The sequence below is a fragment of the Rhagoletis pomonella genome, unplaced genomic scaffold (genome assembly GCF_013731165.1).
Source record: "Rhagoletis pomonella isolate Grant_MI unplaced genomic scaffold, Rhpom_1.0 Rhpom_scaffold_00003, whole genome shotgun sequence".
Taxonomy (NCBI): Eukaryota; Metazoa; Arthropoda; class Insecta; order Diptera; family Tephritidae; genus Rhagoletis; species Rhagoletis pomonella.
The window spans coordinates 18,125,709-18,148,145 of NW_023458557.1; the positions used below are offsets into that span (position 1 = coordinate 18,125,709).

The following is a 22,437-nucleotide window of genomic DNA, read 5'->3' on the forward strand; positions in this document are numbered from 1 at the left end:
ATTTCTGCTCACTGATCAAAATTACGAATTCTTTCAGAAAATTAAAAATTAAAAATTTTTTATAACTCGAGATGTGTATTTTTATTAACTTTTTCATTTTATGAACGCCGTTTACCGATACCAACCCGGGTGACCACCGTATATTTCTCCATATGCATACATGAATTCATTCAAACTTCTAGCCAAACAGAGTACAGTAGATTTGAATATTTTACTTCACGTACAAAACACTCAGCGTTTGGAATTTTGTAAGTTATGAATATACATTTTGTTTTATATTTTCTACCTTCAAATGGAAGAATGTGAATGAATGAATGGAAAACATTCAAACTCATTTCGGTAAAAGTTTTTTTCTACAAACAAGTTTTTTCGTATGTAATAGGAGCGCAGCAATACATACATACATACATTGTATGTTTGTACATATGTGCCTAGAAAAAATATTTTTGGATATTCGTACAAAAAAATTGTGATTTATTTCAATTCAATTTATTTTCACTTTGTTTGAATATTGTGATGTCGACACAAATATCGGAACAGCTATTCACTCAAACTCAAAAAAATTGTAAGCCAAAATCATTCATTCGTTTTGTATATGAATAATTCAAAAGCCATTTTGAGTGCATTCATGCAGCCCTCTAATATGTACATACTTTTATTGTTTACTTATGTACCTTTATTTATGAATGTACATAAATGTAAAACTTGTACAAACATATTTTTCTTTGCTGCATTCAAAGAACATTGAAAAGAAAAATTTGTTCCTTATGTTGCGAAATGTTGAAGGGCCCGCATGACAGTTTTCGCATTTCGTTTGGCTTACACTATGCTCTGCGCAAATAGGCTTTTTGCATTTTATGCAGATTTGGCGCGTGTTCCTGCTTTGTTTCATGGTACGACATTTGTAGCATTTACCTTTGACCTTTATTCGGCCAGTTGCATCTCTTTTCTGGACTTCATTTTGCTCAAATTCTTCATCGTCCTGAGGTTCGGAGACGGGTCTTCCTACAAAAATAAGGATTTAGGCAATTTCTTCAATGAAATTAAAAAATAAATACCTAAAATGCATTCTATTGCCGCTTGTATATGAAACCTTCCAGTAACACTATCATTTGTGGACCTCAACAACATTTGGGGATGGCAGAGCTGCTCACCTAAGTCGTCGAGGAAACGCCTTCTTTGAGTTGTGCTTACACCATCAAGTTGGTTTTCTCCATATATTATAAATGTAGCAAGGGCTGCTACATCTAGGATATTAAAAAATATTGCTGAAGGCCAGCGAAACGTTCCTCTTTTTGTGGAATATTGCGACAACATTCTATCCATCGTGTGAACTCCGCCCTGTGTTTTATTGTAGAACATAATTATTTCGGGTTTATTTTTTGGCCCGATAGCTCCATCCTTGTGCATAGTCGATAGTAAAACAACAGTTTTATTTTTGGCTGGTACATAGGAGCACGTTGTAGCATTTTCACAAAATCTAAACAAACTGGAATGCTCCTCACGAGCTCGTGACGGCTTAAATTTGTTTGGAATATACGTTTTATTTTTTTTTGTACTGTACCCACCACAGACATTTTCCAACACATGAGCTCCCTTGCTAATGAAAGCGAAGTAAAAAAATTATCCATTGTGACATTTCTCCCGGAGCCTTTGTATGGAGTAACCAAGTCCTTCACAACTAACTCGCCTTGGTTTTTTTCCCCGAACATTGCCTTCTTTGCCAGTGTATAATTGGCCCCGGAGTGGATAGTAGCTATAAGAATCACAAGCCCACCAGATTTTGATTCCGTATTTAGCTGGCTGGGATGGCATGTATTGGGTGAACCTAGTTCGTCCCCTATATCCGAATAATTGTTCATCAAAAGTAATGGATTCGTGCGGCCGGTAATGAGTACCCAAATTTGAGTTTACCATTTCAAAAATGTCTCTTATGGCTGCAGCTTTGTCAGTTTCTTGACGAGATGCTCTAGTGGCGTGCCAGTCAAAGCGGACGAATCGCAAGATATCTGTAAACCTATTTCGAAACTTGCCGCGCGATATAGGGTGTAAGCATTTCAGTTACTGGTTCCTTACTCGAAATATGGCAACCGCTGAAAATCAATATTCCAACAAAAGCTAGCAGTTCGTCGTCCATAATTGGTTTCCATGATCGTGGGCGCTTTTCAGAGTTTACTTCGTTCCATTGAGCAAATACAAACTCACCTTTTTTGTTGGAATACCTGCATATAAGGTCTCTTATTGGTGCACTAAAGATACATTTGAATGTGTCAACTTTTGAAAGATATTTTGTCATGGGATTAGGTCCCATTATGTTATCGTATTATGTTATGAGCTGCTTGGCATTATCTCGTATTATATTATGAGCTGCTTGGCGATTAATTGGAGGAGGGTGCTTGGACCACTTCGTACCGTCTTTAGAAGAGAAAAAACGTTCATCATCGGAAAGAGCTGATATTTGTTCATTTGTGGTTTCCTCCTCATCGCTGTTTGTCTCGTCATTTATTTCTACTTCAAACTGTCCCACTTCCATATCTGAGTCTGCATTTGATTCAATAGGTACACTATCCTCCATATCGTCATTCTCAAGGATTGTATGTGCTTCATCCGGCTAAGAGTCAGCAAAGAAAACAAAAATGTTCACTTACCTTGCAATAAATATATTCGCTTACCTTGCAACAGCTGCTGCAGAAAGATATTTAAATATAATTCCACTCATATTTATAAATCACTTTCAAATGCACTATATTTTTATTTGCATATATAAACTCACTGAATCACTCACTAACTCACTTTAAATCACTCTCATAAATAATAAGCAAAATAAGGAGGGCGAAATAAGGAGAGCGAAGTTAAGACAACAGCTGATTAATTCGCCGTGGCCTTATGGGTCGTTTTCATTGACCAACTTTAGCCTTAGCATAAACAATATCAAATTTTTCTGATAGGTTTCCTTTGGCGTTAAGTCCGCTAAATACCTTGAAAATTTTTTGTTTTTGTAGGCTTCAATTCTCCAATATAGTTTCGACGTACAGGAAAATAATATAAACAAAATTTTGTATTACCTGATATGAAGCTTCCCCTTAAAATTCGCTGGTTCGAAATTGGTTTTAAACCCATGGTTTCTTAAGCAAAGTTGTTCAGAATGATTCGTATAGCATTTTTCGCATATGCGATTTTTCAGTTTTTTTTGGTCTACTGCAAATCGACCCGCTCTAACCTACATACCCTGCACAAAAAATTATTATATAAGCTTTTTAGGGGGTTTTCGATAAATAGCTAATTAAGGTATGACTTTAAGTGATTTGTAAAGTCGTGCAGGAGTCATGCAGACGTTACCGGGAGTTGGTTTTCTCTAAACGAGCTTCTGTTTAAAAATCAGCATACAAAAATTACTTGGAATACACTTTTTCTGCACTTCGCAGATGCTTTCTCGAATTCGGGACAAATAAAATGAAGGTCGGAATTTTATATTACCATTTTAATGTTATCTCTGATGGGATTCAGAACATGTAAAAAATAAGCAAATATGCAATGTTAAACAAAGTAAATAAATAAAAATGTAAAAAAATAAAAAATCTTTTTTATTTATATTTTATGTCCAAAAGTAGTTAGCTAAAAGTTAGTTGAGCTCTAATAATAATAGTTAGCTTCGGCCGAAGGAAATAAGTATAAACTAGCCCCGTTTCCTGCAGGGTACATACATATGTTTGTACACTGGCAATCCAAAGTGAGTGCATGGAGTTTTTTGTTTAATATTTGCAATGTTTTTCAAGTTAAAATTTTTGTGTTATTTTTTTTTGTAAAAATATGGTATATGTTTTAATCAAAACCACATAAGTTAAACTTTCAATCTTTATATTGACCGTAGAAAAACATTTTCATCTAAGTTTTTAACTTTTTAATATGAATTTTTGGAATAGTTTTGGGTACAGATAGATCGGCTGTGTAATTCTAGTGAAACGAAGTGCAAGTTATAAGCAACTAAAAAATCGCGTTGATTTTTAATGAATTTTTCCTGGCGTGTTTTTGCATATAACAAGTGCAATTTATAAAATATAGCGTTGATTTTTTAATTTTGTTTGCAAACGGTCATGCGCATTTTATTGTAGAAGAAATTCCCTTTTATGTATACTAGCAGACCCGGCGAACTTCGTCCCGCCCAAAATTCGCGCGAATTTTACACATCATTCATTACATTATTTCAACAGGTTGATTTATTTAAGTTAAATTCCACTAATCCTATGTACTAATATAATAAATGTGAAAGTTTGTGAGTGAGTATGTTTGTTGCTCGTTCACGCTAAAACGTCTGGATATATTTCAATTAAATTTGGAACATAGATATAATATTCTAACATATAAAATATTTTTTGGAGTTGCCACCTCTTTCAAAAAAACCCGATTAATTAACAAGTTTAACAAAATATTAGCAAGCGAAAGCGGTTCAGAAACTATGTATTTCGGAAGTATTTTGTAATAGGGTTGCCGCCTGTTAAAAAAGTTTAAATCAATTCTTTGAAAAAGTTTAAACGAAATATTTTAATGTGGGTATCAAACGAGAATGCTTTATTGTAGAAATATTTTTAGAGAGTTGCCATCTTTTCAAAAAGTTAAAATCAATTTAAATAACACGTTAAAAAATTTTTTTCCGCGTAATTTTGCAGAACTTTCTTTTTCCATCTTAGGAACTCTAGAACATTTGAAAATCTACTCAGAACACTTTTAATTTTTATTTTTTTCACACATTCAACTTTTTCGACTTTTTTTCGACATTTTACGCGCTTTGCATTTTTTTCGACCTTATTCATTTCGAAAGCATACGATTTCGACATTTTGCGTTTCGGTTAAACATTATTTCGAGATTTAAAAAATTTTTAAATTTCGACATTTCTCTTTCGACATTTTTATTTTCGACTTATCGTACGGATCCCAGGAAAGTGTTATATCCGTTCTTGAAATTCTCCAGTTGTGCGGCATTTCATAGCACGGTTATTCGCAAAGCGAAATAAATTTTTTCCTCTTCACTCCCTGGCGGCAACAATGACCCGGTTCTATAGTGAATGTCCTAGAAGCTTTACAGTATAGTAGGTGGCAATTTCAAAACGGGTGCGAATCATTGTTCTACAGAAATGCAATACACATATACTTATTTCTGACGAAATACCTTAAAAGTTTGAACGCATAATAATATTGGAAAATCACATCCATTGGGCCAATTGCAACGCAGGAGCGTTCGATATACTCAATGGTGCAACAGGTCCATTTAATCTGACCTTCACGGCCCCTTTTCTCACTTGGCTATTTTTAGTAATAGCATGACTTCAGCACCAATTGGCAGCACGTTTTTGCAATAGTATTACATACATATTTAAAACATTAGCCAAATCGGATCATAAATAAGATTTTTAGTAATAACTCAACTACAGCGCCAACAGTCGGACTAAATTGTGAAACTAAACCATCCAGAGACACACTCAAATACACAAAAAGTTTCGTCAAAATCCGTACAACCATTTAGGAGGATTTCACTCACAAACACACCTACAGAAGAATAAAAAAATTCATTCAAAGATAGCTAAAGGTCGGTACGTTTGTAGGCCTCACACCCCTTTTCAAATAGCCCAAATTTTCTCCATGAGTACGGGCTTGATTTCAACTACATACATATCTCCATACGAAGTTCCAGTACTGTAGCATCAATACTTTCAGAGCTATGCAGTATAAAAATTCGATTTATATGGGAGGTGCTACGCCCCCCTTTCCAACAGCTGCCCTTTTTCTTCATGAGTATGCCATTGATTTCGTATATCTCCATACCAAGTTCCAGAACTGTACCATGAACACTTCCAAAGATATGCAGCATGAAAAATTCGGTTTGTATGGAAGATGCCACGCCCCCTTTTCCAATAGTTCCAATTTTTCTCCAAGAGTATGCGATTGATTTCGTATATCTCCATACCAAGTTCCAGAACTCTACCATGAACATTTCCAGAGATACGTAGTATGAAAAATTTGGTTTGTATGGGAGATGCCACACCCCTTTTTACAATAGCTTAAATTTTTCTCCAAGGGTATGCGATTGATTTCGTATATCTCCATACCAAGTTCCAGAACTCTACCATGCACACTTTCAGAGATATGTAGCATGAGAAATTCTGTTTGTATGGGAGGTGCCACACCCCCTTTACATATTGATTTTTTTTAGCCTAAAACCATCCTTGGGACACGTGCGACAGGTGGCAGTTTCAAAAAAATCGGTTCAGCCGCTCTCGAGCCTTGCGAAAACTAAAAAACCGCTTTCAAAATATATATTAGTTGAGATATATTATATATTATAATTATATTTTGACAGTATCCGTTGTTTCTGATGGGCGCAAAAATATCTTGCTTAGTGACGAATTCGCCCCTTGGTGGTTGCTCGAAGCTATTTATATTCGAAATTGCATGAAAACTGGAAAACAGGAATCTATAAGCTTATCCAGGCAAAAAGCTACCTAAGTACCGAATTTTAAGCAAATCGGACCATAAATTCGATTTCTTCGAATAGATCGGTCCCTGGTCCACTTCTCGGAAAACATGGATCATATATGCTAATATATGCTAAAAAGCTACCTACGTACCAAATTTTAAGCAAATCGGACCGTAAATAAGATTTTTTCGAATAGATCAGTCCCTGGTCCCCTTCTCGGAAAAAATGGACCATATATCCTAATATATGCTAAAAAACTACTTACGTACCGAATTTTAAGCAAATAGGACCGTAAATTCGATTTTTTCGAATAGATCGGTCCCTGGAAAAAATGGGTCATATATGCTAATATATGCTAAAAAGCTACATACGTACTAAATTTTAAGCACATCGGACTATAATAAGATGTTTTCGAATAGACCGGTCCCTGGTCCACCTACCCGAAAAAAAGTAAAATTTTTTTAGCCTAAAACATGGTGGTTACCGAAAGCTATTTGTATACGAAATTTCATGAAAATCGGACCAGCCGTTCGCGAGATTACCTGTTACAAAGAAAAGGGACTTCTCTTTATATAATTAGTAGTGATAAAACGTGCAAAAAGCCGTCAGCAATAAAAAATCAACGCGATTTTTTAGCCGCTCAAAACTTGCATTGGGCTGCTGATTTCTTTTTTTTTTTTTCAAATTATTTTTAGGCGTTGGCGAGAGCTATCTTTTTGTTTGAAATATGCAGCACTCGCTGCTGCTGTTCTGTTTATTATCTTGATGCTCATAAATATTTAAAAAATTTGTATCAAAATTTCAAAATTTTTATTCAGAATTCCTAGAAAAATTTCGAGTATGAAATTTTGTAGCCCGTTCAATTTATATATTTTGATTATGCGTTATATACATATGTAAAGGGTGAACACACCAAAACTGCGACACTTAGAAATTACTACCAGAAACAAACTAGAACGCTTTGAAATTATTATTTTTTTTTTGTATTATATAACTTGGAAGTTTAGATGTTATTAAAATGTTAAAATATTAGTTATTATTTGCTCCATATGCAAGTGATCGGCATTTTCATCGCACACGCGCCATCATGTTCTGCACGACTGCATCATCGACATTACGCGATGCGCACAACTACTTTGTTTTGCACTCTTCAATAATTTTCACTCTTTCACCTGTTTTCTTCAAGATTCCTTTGACAATTGACCAATATTCCCCAATAGGACGTGGCTCTGGGCTATTGGGTGGATTGCAGTCGTGAGGTACAAAATTGATGTTATTTGCATTATACCACGGCAATGTGTCCTTGGCATAGTGGCAGGTTACCATGTCCGCCTAGAACGATGTCCTACTCCTTATCTGTTGATAAATGACAGAAGACGCCTTTTGAGGCACTCATCCCGATAAACTTGATCATTCATTGACCCGGATGGGGAAAAAGGGCTGCTCTTACGGCCGAAGGAACAAATAGCTTGCCAAACCATGTGGTTTTTGGAAATTTGGACTTCATTTTCAGCTTACAACTTTCAGGGGCATCTTGACGACTTGCAGCAGTATAAAAATCTTGACCTGCAATATATTTTGAATTTTTATAGCAGTAGGTTTCGCAGTCCATAACAATGCAGTTGTATTTCTTAATTTAGAATTCATACAACTTCCGAATGCGGGATTTCGCTGTTACATTCTACTTTGCGCCTCGGCCTGGCGCTGTTTGAGCTGTAGAACATCTCAATGAAGCTTTCCGCTTAACCTTTTGTACAAAAAACTGCGAACTCCGTACGGATTTTGCAACATAACGCGACAAAATCTTCGGATCTCGCGAAAACGCACTGAGGACCTTTCGAGCACTGTTTTTATCACTTTGACCATGCTAACCCCCGCTCCCTGGTTTTCTCGTAACTGTCAGGCCTTATTTGTACCGATTAAAACCCTGCAAACTGTCGAATAGTGCACTCTTTAATTTTTTAGCAATTTTACGTGTACTCATTTATAAACTCGTGCAAAATGGTTTGTCTCGTTTCTAGCTCGGTTGCCATTTTTAACTCAACTAGGAATCAAATTCAAATAAAATTTCTTCTACGTTCAACTAAAATCATGGTCAACTTATGGTATTTGAATTTCAAAATATTGAATTCGTTTTGGGTAAGTTATGAGCTTCCCAAAGTGTCGCAGTTTTGGTGTGTTCACGCAACACCCTCCATAAAACAATTCTAAAAAAATCAAGGGTAATTTTTAGCGATTTGAAACTTGCACATTGTTTTTACAAAAATTGAACGGACTACAAAACTGCATACTCGAAAATTTTCTAGAATAAAAAGTTTGAAATTTTGATAAACAGTTTTTTATTTTTTATGAACAACAAAATAAACAGAACATCTTCATATTTCAAACAAAAGTATAGCTCTCGCCAACGCCAAACGAAGGGATAGTCATAGTTGCTTCAAAAAGGCCCAAAACAAACAAAAAAAAAGCCCAAAGGCGCAAATGGAGAAAAAAGGCCCATATTTGGTACAATTGTACCAAAGTGGCAACCGTGATCAAGAGCAAAGCGTACATACCCGTTTATAGTTGAAGCTTTGCTCGCTGCTACACTATGTTTTGTACCCTTAGAGACCAGTAGTGCGTTTCACTACGCGATTTTGACAACACTTGTTATTGTTAAGTCAGCTAAACGGCAATTTTATCAATTTAGCTATTCAGTATTTTTTGTGATTGACTGTCACGGGCGTGTGGACGTGTTTTTTAATCGCTCCGCCGAGAAATTATTAATAATAATAATTCACGTAAAGCAAGGAAAAAAGAACAAAACCAACGCGAAAAGACAATACTAGGCATAAATAAGCTTTCTGCTTATTTGCCTATAATTATGAACTACTTTTTATGAATTTTCGCAATGCCGCGAGAAATTCAACTAAATGTGCCAACATACAATAAAATAAAAGCAGCTCCGGCCACACGGCGCTTACCGAATAATGAAACAAGCACCAAGTGCAGTGAAATAAACCTTGCCGTAACAGAAGCTGACCGAAAGCATTCAGCTGATCGACGAAATGCTTACTTTTCGTTCGTTTCCCCCACAAAGAATGCTGATCGAGATAAATCGTTCTCTCCCTCCCCCCAAACCTCGTTGCTTTACATCTTGGCATGCACAGTCGCCAATGTCTCTGGTAGACCAAGTTGTTCTAACGCAACAACAAAGCACTAGCTTAGCAACAAGCACAGTAACAACGGTATCGGCACCAGCCCAAGCCAAGCAACGCAGCGCAGCGCAAGTTGACCTACTTAATCCAACAACCCGTACATTGACTCAAACGGGTATTGATAGGCGCATACTAGGGATGTTGCGAATGTGGAATTTTAGACATTCGCGAATGCGAATGCGGATGCGAATATCTAACAGTTAACATCCGCGGATGCGGATGCGAACGCGGATGTCAAGTATTTTTAAGAAACAATTAGAATCTAGCATAATGGCGAGATCGTTGTTTAAACAGCGCTTACAAGCAGGGATGGTAATAATTATAAGTTAAAAAATATTAATCAATATTTAATTATTATTATCCGTTTTTTATTTTTTTAATCACAAATATTAATTATTTGTTGATTTTTACTTTTTTGCTCGAATGTATTATTATATAATTTATATTTTTTTGCTCAAAAATAATGATAACTTCTTGATTTCTATGGTTTTGATCGAGAATACTGATTATGTTGCGATTTTTATTTTTTCGCTCAAGAATAATACTCAGCTTCTGAGTTTTATATTTTCACTTGAACATAATGATTACTTTTGATTTTTATTTTTTTTCGCTCAGGTATAATGATTATCTTGCGATTTTTATTTTTTCTGCTCAAGAATAATGATTGCTACCTGATTTTTATTTTCTTGAATTTTATAAGAGCATACCCTTTATCATGTGTTATCTTCCTATAAAAACGAAACGTTTGAAATGATAAACTTATAGGCGGAAAATTGGTATGGAAATGAAACAAGTTCGGTTTCATGTCGTGTGCATGTGTCATATCTACATAGGCATGTACATACTCATGCACGTTGCACCAACTAGATTAAAAATTTGATTTTTTCTTACTTTCGTAATTATATTGGAAAAGAAATGTGTGTGTGAGTTTAACTTCAAAATCAAATTGCTTGCAAACGTCATAAATGCTCGAAACCAATGACACGAAATATACACGAAACAAAACTTAATGTAGGTTGTAGGTAGGATCAACTACAACCTGAAAATAGGTTTCCTATAGTTCCTGAAACCTCCATTTTTATTTAATTTAAAATAACCGTTATTTTCATACTATGCACTTATCTAATAAAAGCTTGACTAAATATTTTTCATGCGATTTTGAAAATCAAACATGGTTTGAAAAAGGAATTTATGTATATACCTTTAGAATGATGTATAATAATATATGTATTGTTAGACTTAGCTTGTTGGTACTTAGTTTTCATCGGGTAAAATTTAAAAACTCCTATTTTTATACCCTAGCGCACTTGTTTGCAAGGGTGTTATAACTTTGTTCGCATAACGCTTATTTGTAACAGCCTAAAAGAATCGAGATAGATATAGACAAATGTATACATACATAAATGCTCAGAATGAAAAGAGAAGTCGATTAAGCCATAACGATAACTCGAGCAAAAATTGAGATATCTCAACGAAATTTGGTATGTAGGTTGCCCCCTATCCGAGGTAGGTTGGTATTGAAAATGGGCGAAATCAGATTGTATCCTCTCTCACTTCACTTATAACGGTATCTTCAAAAATGAAATAACTACGATATTTCAGTAAATATTGGATCCAAATTGTTTAAAAAGAGTATGTGCAGTAGAATTTTGATAGAAAATAGTATTATGAAGGTTCTGGAAAATGGGCGTAACCTAGCCCCGTGATAAAATGCCGTATCTAAGTAGCCGTTTCACCCTTCCTTACCAAACTCAGTACCAGCTTTACTAAGGGTCCAGCTTTTGAAAATCTCTGAAATCAGGCAATAACCACGCCCACTTTTCATATAATGGTAATTTACAGAAACAAAGAAACTTGGATAAATCAGTAACTACTGAAACTAATTCTCCTAAAACCCATGATTGCAATAGCCACTTATAAGAAAATTAGATTCATATAAATTTCTGGATAATGGGCGTGACGACGATTTTCAATAGGTTTCCCTAAGAAGTCCTGTAGACGAATAAAGAGAGGGAGGTCATTAGGTTCTTTGGTCTTTGATCTCTCTAGTTGGAGCGGTGGGAGTCGCCAAGCCCCTTAATTTTTTTACCAGCCTGAAATTAAATTTTTTTTTTTTTGGGCAAACCGTATGTCAATGTTCATCAAAAAAGGAAGAATGGAAATTCTATTCGAATTTTTTTGAATCGATTCACGAATCGAAAAGGAACTAAAAAATCGACAAAACAGCGATTTGTCGATCTTCGATTTAAAAACGGCGTTTCTACTCTGAAAGGCTACCTGTTCTGAAAATTTTACTGTTAGCTACACACCAATATCTATTTAGCAGCGCTGTGTAATGACTGAATCAATTGAGTGTGCATTCTCATTTTTGTCGTTTCCAAAATTAGATTGTTTGATTTAAAAAATTTAAAAACTACTCTTGAGATTAGTTACAAATTGTAAACACAAAATATGTAGTGTGTTATGAATGGTTGACGCCCATTCACATAGAGAATGTGAATGCAAAAAAAAAACTCAATCATGTATGATTGTACGTTTATGTGATTGCAATCTGTCATTATCATTCAGTACTAATACTATTTGTTGTATCAGGGTTGAGATTTTTATACTCAAAATGTGAAACCAGAAGATTTCCATCTCCCTTAAAATAAGTAAACAAATAAATATTTGATGCTAAAATATTTTTCTAAGTGTTTGGCCGAGCTTCCGTTCAAACTTGAGGCATGAGTTCTGTTGTTGTGGCACAAATGGAGACACCTATGTACATATTTAAGGCTCACTCCGAACACCAAATGATTTTATAAGAAGTGTTTTCAAGGCAGAAATATACTCGAAGGTTTGCCATTGCGTTCTTTAGGCGTTTTTTAACATAACCAAAATGTTTTTAAACTAGTAGGAAATATATTATTGGCTCTTATTATACCCAACGAATCTTTCAAATCGCTTTTAACCGTTACTTTATATTGAATAAATTTAAGCCTTTAAGACATTACGACGACTAACACGAATTGTGAATCCCCAAAATATGCATTAGACTACACATCAAAATTTGTAATTTCAGTCATCGAATTATATCAGAAACAATCGCAACCGATATAGAAAACTGTAATAGTCCTGGCTAGTTACATTGTGAAATAATCAGATGGCATAAAGACACTAAATATTTTTAAAATATGTTCACTAAAATTTTATTAACCTAAATGTAAAGTTTTTGCGAAGTGTTTATCGAGTTTAATGTAAAATTTAAACATTTTTAATATAAGATATTAACTATTTTTAAAAGGTAAATGTTAATGCAACTGTTTTATATATAATCCCTAATTTGTAAAATCCCCTCTACCAAACAACTTAAATTGGGTAACACCGCTTCGAATTTTTACAATTGAGCGATTGTCAAAAATCTGCCTTTTTATCAAAAAGTTGTTTACCAGGCTGTCTTTGAACTAATGATTGGTACTGAATTGAAGAATGCACACACATAAAAGCGTGCAGCCTTTTCAATACTCATTCAGTGTTAAACCTTTTTTTGATTTGGCATTGGTGTTTTCAATCTTGCTATGAATATGTTGATGAGTGAATTTATAACTGCTTTGAGTGAATGGAAAATTTACAGATTATAAACCTCAATCTTAAGCGAGGAATAAGTAATGAAAACTGAATAGAAAAACATTGTTGATTTAAAATTGAAAATGATTTCACACTTACACAGCTCTGCTATTCAGCCACGCAAGTTAGCGTTCATTTTCAGCCCTAAAACTTGTCTTAAGTGACCTTCGCTGCAATTTATCAGCTGAGATTTTATAAAAAATTATGTTTTTGAATACAAATTAAATGATAATTTCAAAATAGCAAAAATTCATACAGTCAATCCACTTTACTGAGTACAGAGAGTTTTTTGCAATGCGGAAAATGTTTTTTACATGTTTTATTTTTCGCTAATTCTTTATAAGCAACAAAACTCCAAAAATGAGAGTACCAAACCTCGCGCAAAGTTAAAGAAAATTCTCTAAATTTTTATAAAAACATTTCACTTTTTAAGTACCCTCTTTAGACAAAATTTGGGTAAGCAATTTTGTAGCCCGTTTAATTTTAGTAGAACAAAGTGTAAGTTTGAAGGTGTCATGACTTGCCGTTGATTTTTGGCTTTTTTTTCTCATGCACTTTTTTCATATAAAAAGCGTGTTTGAGCACACTTTGTATGGAGAAAATATGCAACACTTTTAACAAAAGAAAAACCTGTCAAAATTAAACGATCACTAAGTTAGTGTTTTTTCTTATTAAGGATATACATACATACATATGCATATTCAAAAGGCATGAAAACGATCTTGTTTCACTTCGATGTCGGTTTTCTGCCTATAAATGTAGAATTTCAGACGTTTCGTTATCATTGGGTGGTACCCCATGACAAAAAGTGTGTTCTCATAAAATTACAATTATGGTCTTGGTTGTATAAGGGTTTGAGTTTTATGTTTGGGGAAAGAAAGTAAAAATCAGGTGTCAATCATTATTCTTGAGCGGAAAAAATAAAAATCGCAAGATAATCATTATACCTGAGCGAAAAAAATTAAAATCAAAAGTAATCATTATGCTCGAGCGAAAATATAAAAATATAAAAATCAGAATCTGAGTATTATTCTTGAGTGAAAAAATAAAGATCGTAAGATAACACTGGTCTACAAGGGTTTTGCGAATAAGACGGGACCTGGTGTTTCCGAACGGATTTTTCGTGCTGAACACGAATCTGGGGTCCAAAACTTCCCATCACGTCACGTTTTCGAGAAAAAAGGGGTTGAAACCCCTAAAAACAGCGTTTTTGGCCATTTTTGAAAAATTGTAGAGCTGAACCCTGACGTGCTACAAACTTTGTATATGTCAGAAATTAAAGGCTAAATCGTGCCCTTTCGAATGAGCCCTATGCCGAATTAATCGCATGCACCCTTAGATCAGGGGGTGTATTTGTGTCTAGGAGTCCAATTTTTATATCCACCATATTCGACCCGTCATCTTAAATTTTTAAAATCTAACTGCAGATTCGTAATCAGCGACTTTTAATATAGTTAAAACCTTGGCATTATTAATTTTCTATGATCGTTTAAGATTAAATTCTTTCTGTGATCAATTTTTCCTGCACCCCTAAACACAAATACACCCCCTGCTTTAAGGGTGCACGCGATCAATTCGGCATAGGGCTCATTCGAAAGGGCACGGTTTAGCCTTTAATTTCTGATATATGCAAAATTTGTACCACGTCAGGGTTCAGCTCTATAATTTTTCGAAAATGGCCAAAAACGCTGTTTTTAGGGGTTTCAACCCCTTTTTTCTCGAAAACGTGACGTGATGGGACATTTTTGACCCCGGATTCGTGTTCAGCACGAAAAATCCGTTCAGAAACACCAGGTCCCGTCTTATTCGCAGAAAAAAAGTTGAAATTTGTAGACCAGTGTAATCATTATTCTTGAGTGAAAAAATAAAAATTTAAGGATATCATTATTTTCGATTAAAAAACTTAAAATCAAGGGGTAATCATTATTCTTGAGCGAAAAAATCGAAATCATATTTTAATTATTATTTATAATTTTTACTAGTAAAACTTGAAAAACAAAAATCATTTTAGGCCGGTGTGTTGAAAATAAAAACAAAGTTTATTTTTTTCTCCTACGCGTTTCGACGCATTTTCGCGTCATCTTCAGGGAGTCTGTTTATTAATTTGCAAAAACGAAAAACATTATTAGTAACAAGAAAAATTATTTAGAGCAATACAAACATAGTTAGATTTCAACATATTTGACTTACATTAACATAAAAATTAGTTTAATTATTCACAATTTTAAAAAAACGACATAAATACATTTTCCGGACACCACATTTATCATTTAGCAACTTCTTTATCTTCCGATAGCTTAAACATTGTGTGTTATTGCAGTAGCATATGCACAGTTTATATTGTCAACATCTTTGTAGTTCATTGCTTTACATATATTTTGTTGTATGCGTAGCCCTTCTTATGTCATCCGCTTTTTAGTTCTGTTCTCCACGTCTAAAATTCTAGCGTTGGCGAAATCTGCTGTGTGATTGTTTGTGGTCAAGTGCTGCGCTAACGCTGTGGTGTTTTTCTTATTTTTGGCGTCAAGTTTGTGTTCGTTGATTCTGGTTCCTAATGCTCTCTTCGTTGTTCCAATGTATACTTTATTGCAGCTTTCACCTTCATTTCCTTTGCACGATATTTCGTAGACTACATTGTGTAGTTGTTCCTTGTTAATTTTGTCCTTTGTTTTGGTATAAATATTTCTGGTCGTGTTATGTGGCTTATGTGGATAGCATATGTTATTGTTTTTAATAATTTTGCCCAATGTTTTGTTGTCCGTTAGGTTGGGTATATACGCGACGCCTGTGTATGTTTTCGTGTTATTTTTATTTATTGTTATGTTGTTATTGCATTTCATTTTATTTATCGCTGTTGTTATTAGTGTCTCTATTACTCCGCTGGGATATGCGTTTTTGAAGACAATGTTTTTTATTTTAGCCCTATTGTCTTCTATGAACTCCGGATCACTCAAGGAGTAAACTTTGGTGATGAAATTTATTGCTGTGTTCTTCTTCAGGGCCCACGGGTAATTAGAATTAAAGTTGATCATCCTTGATGATGCTACGCTATTGGTATACCAGTTAGTTTTCAATTTATTTTCACTCTTATGAATTTCAATATCTAGGAAGGCTATTTTGTTATCTATTTCCTTTTCCAGTGTGAATTGTACTTTTGTATGCTGTCGATTAAATATTTTCAATATCTCTTCCACGTCTTTTGTCTTAACTATAGCGAATATATCATCTACATATTTGGTAATGTATTTGATACATATGTCCTTATTTCTTAGCTCGATAATGCTGTCGTCAATAATTTTGTCTAAAACAATGTCAGCTATAGTGGGCGATAAAGGGTTACCCATCGGCATACCATACACTTGCTGGTAAAAGGTTCCATCGTAGACGAAGTAGTTGTTTTCCCTCAGACAAAATTCTAATATTGTTAGGAATTGTTTTTTTGGTTATTGTTGTATGCTTTTCTAGGCTTGACCACTGCTTCATTATTGTGTTAATCGCCAAATGGATGGGTATATTCGTGAATAAAGATACGACGTCCAGGGATATAAGCATTTCATCATCATCAACAGTTATGTTTTTAATATTTTCCTTCAGTTGAAATGAGTTTTTCACGTTAAAGTTTTCAGAAACGATATTTTTAAGGGTCTGCCCCACATATTTTGCCAGTTTGAAGCATGGTACATTCATAGATGATGAAATTGGTCGAAGAGGTGTGTTCTCTTTGTGGATTTTGGGTAAGCCATAGAGTCTTGGTGCTGTAGCTGCCGTGCATGTCAAGTATTGTTTAAGTTTAAAGTCAATGCTTTTATTTTTATAGATGTCATTCACCAAATTGTTGTGTTTCCTTAAAAGCTGTTGGGTCGGGTCAATTCTGATAGCCTTATATGTGCATTTATCATTTAAGAGGTCTTTAATTTTTTGTTGGTAATCTGCCTTATATATCATTACTGTCCTGTTACCCTTGTCCGCATTCGTAATGATTATGGAATCACGCAGCAGATTTCGCCAACGCTAGAATTTTAGACGTGGAGAACAGAACTAAAAAGCGGATGACATTAGAAGGGCCTCGCATACAACAAAATATATGTAAAGCAATGAACTACAAAGAAGATGTTGACAATATAAACTGTGCATATGCTACTGCAATAACACACAATGTTTAAGCTATCGGAAGATAAAGAAGTTGCTAAATGTTAAATGTGGTGTCCGGAAAATGTATTTATGTCGTTTTTTTTAAATTGTGAATAATTAAACTAATTTTTATGTTAATGTAAGTCAAATATGTTGAAATCTAACTATGTTTGTATTGTTCTAAATAATTTTGCTTGTTACTAATAATGTTTTTCGTTTTTGCAAATTAATAAACAGACTCCCTGAAGATGACGCGAAAATGCGTCGAAACGCGTAGGATAAAAAAATAAACTTTGTTTTTATTTTCAACACACCGGCCGAAAAGCTCCAAATACAAATACACAAATAAATTTACAACATTGGCCCAAAAGAAAAAATAATCATCAAAAATCATTTTAAATTACGGTAGGACATATAAAAATAGATATGTGAGTATACATAAAATTGCCGTAAGACACTTACAGCATGTTGATTTATTTAATTTAAATTTAAAAAATAATGATTATTTTCCATCCCTGCTTACAAGCCAAACCAGATGTGTGAGGTTTTTCTAAACCTCTTTAAAAAGAATTCTCCATTCTCATTCCATTGGCTGTTTCAGAATTTTGGGAATTTGTAACTTCATGAGCGTTTTTCGATTTTAGTTTCTGTTATTTTTAATACTTCCTTCTGCGACGGGTTTGAAAAATTTGTGCTTATGGTGGAGCTTAATAGGTTGATATGGAAAATAAATTACTAGTTTCCAGGAATGAAAATCTTGAACAAAATTTTGTTATCAAAGTCGTGGCTGCCAGCCGAATCGGATCAGAATATTGTTATTTTGTTAAAAAAAAAACACCCTGTTTTTTTATAAGCATTTGAATCTCAGATAGCTACGTAACTTGTATCTTATTAAAGGTCGGACCTATAGTTTTTTTAATTATTTGAGCATCAATTCTCTTTATAGCCTGACGTTTATCATTTCTGCTGGAAATCCCTATTTAAGGAGCTTACTCTTTGACTTTAAATAGCAAAGAAGGAACAGTTTTACCACAGAAGTTTTTAGCCAAGGATCCAATGTATATCCCTATGAAAAAAAAATATTGCCCGACAAGTAAACAAAATTACTGTTTTTAAAATTTTTGCTAAAAATAAAATCCCCCAAAGAGCCCCATTTGAAATTATTGAGACGAAAATCACGAAAATTTGGTTAGGAATTACAGTGCACTCTTTCTTCTTTTGTGTCTAGTGTTTATTTTGAGATTGGTCCAAAAAAATCATAATAAAGAAAGAAAGAAAGGAATGCAGGTATTTAAAGCACAAAAAAAAATTGTTAAAAAGACTATGTTCTCTTTGACGTACGTCAAAGGTCAAGTAAAAGTTGGATCTTGTATGACTGCCCATTGATAGCTCGGTTATATAGCTTAAGAAATAATACGTTTAAAGACATTTTTATCAAAGTTGATAAATATGACATTGACCAGTTTTGTTACACAAATACTCCCACGACCACAGGCAAAAATATTGGCTACAATTTGTCACTTTGTTTGCCATATATACGTTTTGTCGGTGCACTTGCACAACATTCGCATTCGCAAAAGCTCCGCATTGAGTATTGCGAATGCGAAAGCGAATGCGAATGTTCGAAAATTAAGCCCACAGCAGCAAAAAATTGCAAATCCGTCAAAAATTGCAAAAACGAAAACCACTGACATTAACCCGCTACTGTGACAAAGAGCCGAATGAAGTTTCCAAAGCCAAACCCAAACTGCCCCCAATTTATTTACGAGAGCAAAACTGTAGTGAGCTAGTGAATAAATAAATTCAGCTTATTGGAGACAATACGTTCCACGTAACATCAATTACCAAGGGTAACATTAAAGAGACTAAACTTCAGATTCTAACTGAAGAAAATATAAAACACAAACAAATAAATAACACAAACGGCAATAACGCAAATTTCTGTTATTTCCCAATTGAATGTGAAACAACACAACTTTGCTTTATTTCATTTCTCGTTAAGCAATAAGACCAACTTTTATACTTAACAATTTGAGTAATAAAGCAAAATAGTGCACATATGTAGCTAGTCACCCAGTTACATTTGACAAAAAGTAGTACATGAACAAGTTAAATGGACGGATTTGTAAGTATACAATTTTGAAAGTGCCCGGCGTCGCGGCGGTCCGCGTTCGCTCGCCGCCCCGCGCCACCCCGCCCCTCTCCTCCTTTCGCAATTATGTACTGGTGGCATTATAACCGTTTAGAAGAAGGAAAAATGATAAAATAACACTAGTTCACTTCTGAAACTGCTTTTTAATGTCCAAGTAATAGGAATTATTGTGTATGGTGTTATTGGATGCATCCCACCCATAGTGGAAATGTGACTATAAGGCAGCCGAATGTCAGAAAATAAAGCGAGAAAGCCGTTTTATTACTTCATCTGTTTATTGCGATATGGTTCCATGCAAACATTGCAATGTTTTTAACATATTAAAAAGCATGCAGAAAAAATTCATACAAAAGCGCTATGTCCAATATGCGGAGCAGTTTTTAAAGACGATGCTTTTCCTATATTTTGTTAGACTTTTCATAAGTAAAAATATTTTGTGAATATTACTTTCTTCATATGAATTATATCACATTTTTTGTTTAATTCAAGGCCTATCAAACAGGTTTAGAGCATTTGAGCAAAAACAACATTTTCCTGTATTTTGTTGGTGCTTCTGGTATCGAAGGTGCCAAAAAGTGTTCTGATTTTTTTCTTCTACATCAAAGCGTGCCATGCGAAATACGAAAATCGTAAAAAATTTAAATTGAAAAAATGAAAATTGTTGCAACTTTCTTCCTTAGTAAATTGGTTCGCTTCTCGAAGCATTGATCCATCATCCTGTGCCAGGCCCAGTAATCAGCTTTTGTGCTGCTGAGTTGGGCGAGCTTTCCAAAAGCTGCTATTTAATCGCTGGTTTTGTATGGAAAATGTTTCACATGCAAATAGATTTTAACAATTTAGAATTTTTGTGAGAAGAAATGTAAAATATTTGACATTTTCGAGAACAAATAATTTAAAAAAAAAATCAAATCAGCTGCTATACTGATATTACCTGTTCAATGTGCCTTGGTTTAATTGTATTTTTGGAATAAACAATGTTCTTTTTCCTTCTGTCAGTAAACTCCCTTTTTTTTACAAATAGCATAAATAAGCAATGGGAAATAGGGCAAAATTTGTTTTATTTCCAACTTTTGTTGGAAATAAAGCAAAACTCAGATTTTGGTATTATTTCCCATTTAAAAGTGAAATAAAGCAAATTTTGCGTTATTGCCGTTTGTGTTATTTCACCCCCCCGGTAACCACACCACCAATTACCACCTCTTCCACCACTCCAACTAGCTCTCATACATATCAATACCTCACGTCATCAACCACTACACCAGGAGCCTTTTTTGCCAACGCGCAGCAAGTTCCCAACGTTTCTTTTGCCGACGCATTAAACTAACAACGCAGCCAAGTACGGCGAAATCAAACTCCAATCAAGAAACATTTGCAAATATTCAAAAGAATAATACTGAGCAAATGCAGCCGACCCACCCATTTGTGGCATAGAAGGAACGATATTGAATCTTACCCAGTGTATGAATCAATTCATGTCTACTATGCAAAATATGATTCCAGACCTCATAAAGGCTCAAAACCAGATGTTGTAAATTTTAGTGAATAAAAAATGAGTGATTTGAAAATTGGCTTATGGAACGCTAACGGTGTAAACCAGCGTAGATCAGAACTCAGTCTTTTTCTCACTGAATATAACCTAGTTGTTATGCTACTGGCGACTGCAACGCAAAGCATACGTACTGGAGATCACGCCTTATTAACCCAAAAAGGCGGCAGTTATACAGGTCAAACCTCCTGGTAAACCTACTTACTTGACCACCGATATAAAGAAGATATTAGACCTAATAGATTTCGGAATTACAAGAAACATAGACAGAAATAACATAACAGCAGAAACTCTAGCTGAACTATCATCCGATCACTCCCCTATATTAATAAAACTATACGAACAACCCCAAAACAGCGAGATTGAGCCTCGTATAACTTCAAATAACACTAACTGGCTTAAATATAAAAAGTACATCAGTAGTCACCTTAAATTAAACGCTGCACTTAACTGCGGGGGACATATAGACTCCTTTGTTGAAGATTTTAAAGAAACACACTTCAGCCGCTGGCCTGGCAACACCAAAACAAATCCAAGTACCACCTACGCCTACATCAGTTACAAATACCGAAATAGAAAAACTTATAACAGAAAAATGGCGCCTAAGAAGACAGTGGCAGTGCCAAGTAGGAACCAAAGTGGTACCTGGGCTCCTAGTGAGCAGGAGAGAGCCGAGTGTTTTTCGCACTATTTAAAGAATTTGTTTCAGCCAAACTGCCCAACGAACAACTTCAGGCTACCACGGTTAACCAAAAATACAAATGAGCTATACACACCTAGCAAGACGAACTCTTTAGAAGTAAAAGCTATAGTAAAGCAGCTAAATCCAAAGAAATCTCCGGGTGCTGATTTTATAACTCCGAAAATGCTAATAGAGCTAACGAATATTGCACTAGCAATTCTTTCTGACCTTTTCAACGCTATCATCAAATTCGGTTATTTTCCGAAATCATGGAAAAGGTCGAAGATAGTCATGTTAGCCAAACCTGGAAAAGACGCAACAAAGCCGCCTTCATACAGACCAGTATGCTTACTGCCCTGTCTTTCCAAAGTATTCGAAAAGGTACTCCTATCAAAGATATCTCCCTTTCTCCATGAACGCAATTTAATACCAGCACACCAATTTGGCTTCCGAGAAAAACATGGTACAATTTTACAAGTTAATCGAATTACAAATGAAATCAGAAGGGCATTTGAGCTCAGAGAGTACTGCTCTGCAACTTTTCTCGATGTGGCACAAGCATTCGACAAAGTGTGGCACGACGGTCTTATATATAAAATTAAAACAAATGTAACCGCCGAAATTCCACAAAATATTTGAATCATACTTATC

The 22,437-nt window shown here is 34.7% G+C and overlaps 1 protein-coding gene across 3 annotated transcripts in view; it reads left to right on the top strand.

Annotated features, from left to right (window-relative positions):
* LOC118735047 (protein gustavus) overlaps positions 1-22,437 on the top strand; it is a 213,510-nt gene that overhangs the window by 89,602 nt on the left and 101,471 nt on the right. The window contains exon 1 of one of the 3 annotated variants that reach the window (XM_036464641.1): positions 17,811-17,834. The exons of the other annotated variants lie outside the window; for them this stretch is intronic. The gene's annotated coding sequence lies outside the window, so the exon portion shown is untranslated. Of the gene's footprint in view, positions 1-17,810; positions 17,835-22,437 lie in introns of those variants that run through there. 3 annotated transcript variants of the gene reach the window in all.